This window comes from Marmota flaviventris, chromosome 4 (genome assembly GCF_047511675.1).
Source record: "Marmota flaviventris isolate mMarFla1 chromosome 4, mMarFla1.hap1, whole genome shotgun sequence".
In the NCBI taxonomy this organism is placed as follows: Eukaryota; Metazoa; Chordata; class Mammalia; order Rodentia; family Sciuridae; genus Marmota; species Marmota flaviventris.
In genome coordinates this window covers 147,656,312-147,665,979 of record NC_092501.1, presented here as the reverse complement: position 1 = coordinate 147,665,979, position 9,668 = coordinate 147,656,312, and positions in this window count along the sequence as shown.

Genomic DNA, 9,668 nt, shown 5'->3' with positions numbered 1-9,668 from the left:
TTGTTTATGTAGCTCTTTCTCAAAATGATCTTTTACTGCCTATATTTGCTCTCTTATATCATTGTTTAATTTGCAGAACTTTTAAACTATATATATCCTGAACACTTTCTCTGTCATTTCATCTGCTGTGCTGGCCATGGATTCTAATAATGTGGTATCTTGATTTGTTTGGGGAACTTTCTTCCCTTGTCTTTTCATGTTGATCCTGTGTCTTCCCTTCTTGCTCTTTGGATCCTAGGTGTTACTGTTTTTACCCTATAGGCTTATAGTGCCCCTGTAGGGTTCCAACATCTCTCCTTTGAGGGGAAGGACAATGTTAACAGATCCCAATATAAACAATATACCACCTAAAAACAAACAGTTGTGTTTAAGACATTTACAGTTTGGTCATAATGTACAGAAATGGTGAATTCAATTGCTATCTACAATATATTCAGTAGGTTTGTAAAAGGATTTACAGTTTCTGATGGTGGACAAAGAACCGGGAGTGAGGTGTAGGAGGATATGCTGAGGAGGTAGGAGGTGAGTATATAGAGTTATTATATCTTAGGAAGTGTGAAAGATAAATCTAAAGAAGAAGGTTAGTAGTAGGAGAATAGAGAGGAAGTAATTTGGGGTAGACAAGTAAGAGGGAAGACAGTACAACATACATATATATATATTTAGAAAAATTAAAAATTACTTAAAAAGTTAAAATCGGAGGGGAAAAAAGGAACATACAATACAACTGTAATACACTATTCAGTTGTCCCAGTCCTCAATATCCTAATCCATGCAAAGTACTTGCTTTCACATATGTTGGGGATGTGAGGGTGGGAAAATAAGGAGAGAGAAAAAAAAATCTTGAAGGAAGAAACAAAAATTGTTTGGGTTGGAGATCAGAATCTTTCCTGCTTCCCTTCTCATCCAGTAGGAAGGGTCTTCTGTTGTTAGCTGGTATCTATATCCTCAGGATGGTGAAGGTAACCAGGGAGTGAGGGTTGGTCCTGGGTTGAAGACACCTGGAAGTGGAGTGTAGCACCTGCCAGTCCCTGAAGGAAGTCTGCACCTCAAGGATCTCTTTTGGGGCCCACTCATGTGATGTGAGTGTCTGGTCTTATCTTCTTATCTCGCCTGAAGACCTCCCAATTCCTGGTCTCTATTAGTCTCTAAACTGCATCACATTCACTCTCTCCCTTACTGCTTCCTAATAAGGGGAATTTCTGGGACTTTTTTGTGTGGCACTTTCCGTGTGCTGTGTACCTGCCCTGCTGAGAGCTGTTTTGTGTTGGGCATTCAATGTGCCAGGTTGTGGCTACTGGGGAGGTTGGGGTTAGAAACTAGGTATGTGGCCAGTTGGAGTTCCAAACTAGGAGTTGCCCCCACTGAAGATGGTGATGAATGTGGCCCAAGATGGAGGTGTCTGCTTTCAGTGGTAGGGTGTCAGGTCCAGTGGTGGGAGCTGAGCAGTGGCGTTGGAGGATGAATTCAGAGATGAGCTCATGCAGTGCATGGCTGTTGGCTGACTTCAAAGCCTATGTGATGTGTCCCAGTGCAGGCAGGCTGGGGTGCTTAGGGGATTATGTCCACTGCTGTAGAGTCCCAATATGGCAGCTATCAGGGGAGCCCCACGTTGGTAGATGGGGGTCCACATGGAAGTGGCAGCCAGAGTTCCTGTAAGTCAGAAGCTTTTGGGTGTCCTGTCCTGCAAGGGAGCAGCTTCTGTGATTTCTGCTCTGGTGGGTAGCTGAAAGTTCTGCACAGGTGCTGCTGTCACCGATGGTCTTGCTTGAGTACCCAGTAGTCCTGTGAGGGGAAGTAGTTGGGAAGCCTACTCTGACACTGAGGCCTAGAGCTCTGCACAGCTGTGGTGGCTGTGATTCCCGCACAGGAGTAGGAATATGGCTCACAGCCAAACAATATTCTTATGACTTGATTTCCAGGTCACAGAAAGACACAGAATGCTGCCTCCCTCTGACCTGCCATCTTGGATCAATTTGTTTGTTTTTTTAAAAAATCAATTTACCTGCAGTCCTGCCTTGTTTCAGTCTACACAATATGTTACATCCGTCATTAAATAACCTATTATCTGCAGAAGAAATGCTAATAAAAAATAACAAAAGTTACCTGCATTTTTGTAGATAAAAAAGTTACCAATATTTTTATAACCCTTGCAGAGACCATATCCCAGAACCCAAGAGGTAAAAATGATTCTCTTTAACCATAAAATCTGCAAGAACAGGTTCCAAATAGAACCAGCAAGCACAAGACAAAGTGATCTAGAGTTGTCATGCTTATGGGAACTTGAATGACAGAGGTCATCCTTCTGTCAATCAAAAATCAAGAGCTGAACCAGGACAGAACTCTCTAGAAACTTTTCTGGAACCCCCAGTAAACCTAGATGACAGGAGTAGTGTCATCCCTCTATTCCCTGTCATTAGCTATGTTTCTCATTGAGAATGTCCCCCTTTCTCCTTTTTTATCCCTTCTAATAAGCTCAGGCCTGACACATTGGATGACATATCTGAAATTCATCTGGCATGATTCCAAGGACTAGAGTTTGTGAAGGGTTATTGTGGCTGTCACAGTTTCACAGTAAGCTTCAGTCTTTTAGTACTACATCTGTAAGTAGGTATAGGGCTTCCATAAATGCCAGAGCCAGTTGCAATAATCACTATGGTCAGAGAAAAACTCAAAGCTATGACTACCATCAGTATTTGGGAGATTTTTAGAACAGGTACAAATTTTCTTATCATAGAGCTTTTAATCCCAAACAAAGAAACTTAGTTACTGACTTTATAGCAAAAACATTTCAGAACTTCAGAAAAAAACAGGGCAAAATAACTAATCAAAGATAAAATGTTCATGTAGAAGGAGAAAGAGTTTTGTTAAGTGAGACCCACTCAAATATTTTGCTTTATTTAGAATTTTTCTTGTATGCTTTTCTTGAAAAAAAATCTTTCTACTTGATATGTGTATTTTTTGTGTATATCTATCTATAGTATAATATTATATGAGAATTTATAATATATTATATAATATTGTTGTCAAAAGCTCAGTCTTGGTCCCCAATGCTTATCCAATAATGAGGACACAGTTTTGAGAAAAAGGAAAAAGAAGGTTTATTGCTTTGCTAGCAAAAGAGAAACACAGGCAACTCCTGTCCCAAAGGCTCTGACTCTGCCCATCAGCAGGAACAGAGAGCTTCAAAGAGGTGACTCAAGGGCTACATTTCACATCTTGTCTGTTAGAGTTGTAATTTACATGTATTTGGGAGATAGTCATTTCTGAGATCTTCTGGTATCATCCCCAAAATCTGGATTACTTCCTTCTGATAGTAGGTGTGCACTCAGGGACAGAGAACTCTGCCTTGGATACAGAAGAAAGGTAATCCTATTTCCCCTGAAATTAGGGATGGGGGGAGATGAGGAAAGAGTGAGGAAGAGAAAGAAACATGTCCGTTTTAAAAATAAATTGCAGCGGCAGAACAGCATTCAAAGCACAAAGCGAACCACTGTTACAATATTATACAGAGAATCTTTTTTCTTTTATATTTCCTATTTATGTTATTTACATTTCTCTGGTAAGGAATTTGGGTAGGATGTGATGATGATGATGATGATAATGATGACAAAAAAGAAAATGATGATATTTTTGGTACTGGGGATGAAACCCAGGGACTTGTACATACTAAACACATGCTAAAAACAAAATGGAAAAAACATGTACTTATTTCTGGTAGGAAATTATCTAAGAGTATAATTTATTCACAATTTGATAAAAGTATAATGAATAACCCTGTTATCTACAACAAATTAGTGAAAACAAGTATGTTCCATGAAAGGATTCTAAGCCATACACCAGAAAACTTCCAAAGATATACTTTTCCTCATTTTGACTATAAAACAATGAATCTTGATACTGGCATTTGTTTAAATAAACTATACTAGTGATTTTAATACTATTTAAAAGTATTACTAATGCAGGAATATTGAGAGGTAAAGTGATTGGGTTATGGCACCTGTAACCTGATCAGTCCATCATACTTTGAATGGACTGTGTACTAACTGTGTGCTGGTGGGGCATGATGGAGAAGGTGGGGCACTGGGGACAAGCCCTATAAGGGTTCATCTGCAACTACTTTTTTTTTCTCTCTTGACTTCCCAGTCACCGTAAAGTGAGCAGAAATCCTTCACCACACCCTTCTGCCATGATATTCTGTGGACTAAAACCCGGAAACTGTGAACCAAAATAAACTTTGTCTCCATCAGATTGTTCTTGTCGGATCTTTTGGTTACAGTGATAAAAAGTTAACTAACATAGCTAGGCAGATACAGAGATAGATAGATGGGGAGATAGGTAGATAGATATTCTGTTACTTTTCCTTTTCTGGAGAACCCTAATATACTTTTTACCAATTCTGTTATTTATTTGCTTAGAACACCTTTATTTTGTAATCACAATGACCTTTAATGATACCCAAAACAAACATGCCACATCCTTCCATATTTCAAGGATTTTGCATTTGTTACTTATTCTTTGCCAAACATTTTTTGCACTGCCACCTGGCATTGCTGGCCACTAGCATCCTGCAGGTTTTAGCTGAAACATGTTACTGAAAGGCAATCCTCTTAGTTATTCTGTATCTCAGAATCAAAGTATTTCCCTTTGTAGCACTTAAAGCTCTGCATTTAATTCTTGATTGATTTATTTCAGATTCATTCATATTTTCTATCCAAAAGGATAATTCTACTATTGCAGGAATTTTCTCTGTCTCTCATTGTGATACTCAAAATGCAGTGCAGTGAGTCTAGTGTTTATATAAGAATGAAGGGATGCTAATATTTTCTTTTCATATTATACTATATTTTATATTGGAACATATATGTCTCTTTTGTGTATAAAGGAGAAATAAATCATTAAGAATTAAACAATTTAAGAATATTTTGTATCTGGGGCAGAGCTCCAGAGGCAGAAAAACAAAATTAGACAAAGACTGAAAGCAAATAAATGTTTCTCTTTTCTATTTGAACACAATAAATCTATTCCATTGGCAAATATGGCCCAACACTGCTTGAAAGTGATAGAGCATTTTTTGTGGTAAGTCAAGAGCTTTAATAGAACTCTTACTGCACATTTATGCAGATAATAGAATTATGTTAAATCACAAAGTTTCCCAAAAGGTTTGTGACCTTTATATCAGTCTTCAACATATTCTTTTTATACTTTTCCCTTTACTTGAAAACATAACTTCTTAGTGCTTCAATATTTTTTGCCAGTCAACAAATATTAGATACAAAAAAGTAAATGCCATAGTTAAACAGAAACCTGATTTCATTATTCCACTATTTAATATTTTTCAAAGAATTATCATTGAAAATATCCAAACTCTTCAGATGGTTCTGTCTAATAACATTTGAATTCAAAGTGCATCTAAAAATACATTATGCTGCTCTTTTTTTTTTTTTTTTTTGCTTTTATCCTAACCATTTCCCCAGCCCACCCTCCATCCATACATAAGCATTTCCTCATGATTTAAGATTCAGCACAGATTTTACTGGCTTTGGACATTCTTCTTGTAGCTCCTCTGGTGATCTGAATATTCCAGCCCCTATCTCTCAAATGAGTTTTGAATTCTACTCTATTTCTATCATTCCGGTGTTTTCTTAATTTTATTTTTATCTTTCTTGTAATACTTTAAAGTATTTGAAAATGGAAATCAACTTTTGTCTCCATGCATAATACTTAGAACAGTTTGCAGAGTCACAAAATATCAAACTAGCTGGAACTGAGAATTAGCGTATTTACTAATAGTTGAGCTAACACAACTAGGAAGTTGAAGTGACGGGGATTCCCCTTAAGCTCAACATTTCCTTTATTTCAGATCCAAATCAGCTCTGGAAAGCCGTGGTCGTTTGGGTGTTTCACTTCTCATGATTTTTAACATATCTGTAATGCCAGAAACAATAACATAGGGGGAGGAGCTTGATAGGGCTCCCTCACACTTAGGTATTCTTGCTCTTTCCAGAGGCCCCATGGCTGGCCTAAAAATCCTCATGCTTTCTGTTTTGCTCTAAATTCTTGCAGATACACTAATTGATTTTCATTCGGAAGCAGTAGAGGTTTAGTTGAAAATGTACTATGTCATATGTGAATATTATATTATTGAATGTCTTGGGAATTTATTCACTGTGTGCCTTATCTTTAGACATAAATACTTAACTTCAGTTTTAAATATGTCAATTTTTAACTATGACATCTATATTATAGTATTTTTTGTTGTACATTTAAAAAGTAAATAGATGTGAAAAATGGTTGCACAACTATAGAACATTACGGGCAAAAAATGCAAATGAGTTGAATGAAAAATCAAAAGTTTGCTCATATGACACACACTGTGAATGAACCTCAAATGTTTATTAATAATGCATCTGTAAAATTATAGACAATAAAAATGTTAAGAGATTTTAGGTATAAAAACAACAAATACATATAAAGACATTTTATTTTCAAAGTACGTAGAAAAATGAACTATAAAATTCTAGATAACTAGAAGAGCATTAGAAATACAAAATCATACTTTTATAAATAAGTGTATCATAACTTAGATCTGAGATATATGCTTATAAATCATAAATTTGATAAAGTTGTGAAACAAAAAAAGATAATTCTCTGACCCTCCTGAGGCATTTTAATAGGCATTTTCATATAATCAAATAATTCCTTCTTTTTAAAACGTGATTCTGAGGTTTGAATCTAGGGATGTTGTACTACTGAGCTATATCCTAAGTCCTTTTAAATTAAAAAAAAATTCTAAACACTTTCTTACTATGTTCCTCAGCCTGACCTCTCTTCCTATCCTCCTATCTCAGCCTCCTGAGTTGCTGGGATTATAGGTGTCTACAACCATGCTGGACTAATCTTGTAATTTTCCAAGAAACTATTTTACTAAGTAATTTCATGATTTTCAATATCATTAGTATTACATTCTTTTTAAGTAATTATAATTTCATTAAAGAGGGAATTATTTTTAAAAGATATATAGACAGAGGTTTAATTTTTTAGTTTGATTACATATAATCTTAACATGCTAGATAGAATTCAACTTACTACTAGCTTTTCCATTAGAAGAGCTGAATTTTTACTTGCAAAAGAAAAAAAAAACTTGTCAGGAGTATGTTTCTGTTTTATTTAATTAGAAGGAGAATGTCTTCCCTTGGGAAAGATTTATACAACATTGTAATCTGCTTATAGTATAGAATATGAAGACTACCAAAAGTAATTCTTTTTTCTTTAGTCATCCCCACCTGCTTGATTCTTCTGCTTGGAACTATTTATTATTGTGTCCAATTTAGACCCTTTCTTCAAAAATATTCATGATGATAAATTATTTCCACACTGATCCACAGATATATCTCTATCATCAATGAAAATTCTCATGTGATTTTTGTTTCAAAAGGAGTTCATGCATTGACTTCTGTTACATAGAATTTTATCCTGAAATATTTACTTCAAATTCTCACATCAAACCATTTTATCAGAGCTAAGATTATGTATGTCTTTCTTGTTTATTCTTTGCTGACTGAATGAAATCATCATGTTAAAAAAGTCAATTTATTAAAAATAAAAATCAAACAGTTCATAAGTAGCTCATTCAAGGAATGACACACTGAAGAAAAACTTTGCAAATCTTCGTGATAAAAATCAAAACTGAACCTCAGGAGAAATTATGTTGATGAGAGAATGGATAATTATGAGAAAAAGAAAGGTTGTAACAGGAATGTTTGCTGTCAGTTATGTAAGCTAAATAGATACAGATGGTAAGTGACTGGAAAAACAGTAGCCTGATAAAAATCAAAGAATGGCATTTAACTGGATTACTGACAGACCTCTGATATTTCAATGATGTCTGATGTCTTCAAATTTATTATCATGGAAGTCAAAATTAATAACTCAAGTGTCTTATCAGCTTTGATTAAAATTTAACAAAAAACACAATAAATCACAATTTTTAGCATTTTAGGAAATATTTTTATTAAGAAAGTAATGTTATATTTTTCAAAGTACTTTATCTTTTTATGTTCCCCGATAAAAGAGCAAATTAACTAATCATTTTACTTTACAGAAATTACAGGAGCAATTTTTTAATTTTTTTATTTTTTTGAGGAGAGGTCTTGGGCATTGAACTGGGGGTAGTTGACCACTGAACCACATCCCCAGCCTTATTTTGCATTTTATTTAGAGACTGGGTCTCACTGTGTTGCTTAGTACCTGGATATTGCTTAGCTTGGCTTTTAACTCATGATCCTCCTGCCTCAGTCTCCCAAGCTGCTGGGATTACAAACTTGCACCACTGTGCTCAGCAGGAGCAAGTTTTGTAAGAGTGAAAAAAAGAGACCATCCACTGATGTAAAATATATTAATGGAATTTAATAGTATGCAAGTTCATTTTCCTATATTGTGTAGTTAAGATATATAAGTAATGTTTAAATAAATAGCTACAAAATTAGTTGCAATGTTTTTTAAAATATCTAGAAGAATAAGCCTTTAAAAAAGAATATTGAAATTGTATATTATTCATTTTGTCCATATAGCTTTTGATGTTATTTACATTGTTTTAGAAAACATACTTGCCTGATTTGTAAAGGTATTCACTAGCACTTTTAGATGGTGCCACCATTTACTTAAGATCAAATCCTAATAGCTATCCATAAATGATTTTTTCATCTCATCTCCCTCACCATATTGATCAGCTAAGCATATTTGCTTTACTTTTAAATACATCACAAATCTTACCACATATCATAAGCTAAAGGTAACATGAGACTTAACTTAGCATGTATTATTAAAATTATTAATGTTCAAACTGAAAAAATGATATTTTTATTTTATATTGAATTTTTTAAAAGTCTACCTCATAAAAGTAAAGAGATTGGAACCATTTGAAGGAGATTATAATATTAATCATATTGAAAAAACTTTTCGCTGTTCTCATAGCTACTGGTTTTACCCATAACTCATCTAGTTGTCCTAGCTTTTTCTCTCAAGGAGAGATACATAAAATAATAATGATCTATATACAATTGTTAAGACCTATAAGAACTGTATATAAAAAGAGTAAACTTCAGACATATTTTGGAAAATCAACTGGGTTATTGCTGTATCCCAGGAGGAAATATAAACTATGAAAAATGTAACTAACTACATGACAATTGTATGGGATAATCTGACCAAAAATGACTGAGAAAGGGGAGATAAATAACATGGGAAAGGATCATTTTCACTATTAATTGAAAATGAAAAAGAATAATACATAAAAATTATCCTTTTGTAGGCTAATTTGTTTCTTACAGGATTAGGATTTTTATAATTCAAAAACTACACAAATGGAATAAATAGTAAAAATGAAAAAAATAAATTTTTGATAATGGGAGCCAGGTTGTAGGAAACTGTGACATCATAAGATGGTATCCTGAATTAGATAGCAGAACAGAAAAGGATGCGTGTGGGAAAACTTATGAATTTAATATTAAATAGTCATTTAATATTATTGTGGGCATGTTTAGTTCTTATTTTTATTCAATTTAAAAGGATCATATGCTGGGCAAGGTGTCTGAGGCAGGAGGATCAAGAGTTCAAAGCCAAACTCAGCAAAAGCAAGGTGTTAAACAACTCTGTGAGACCCTGTC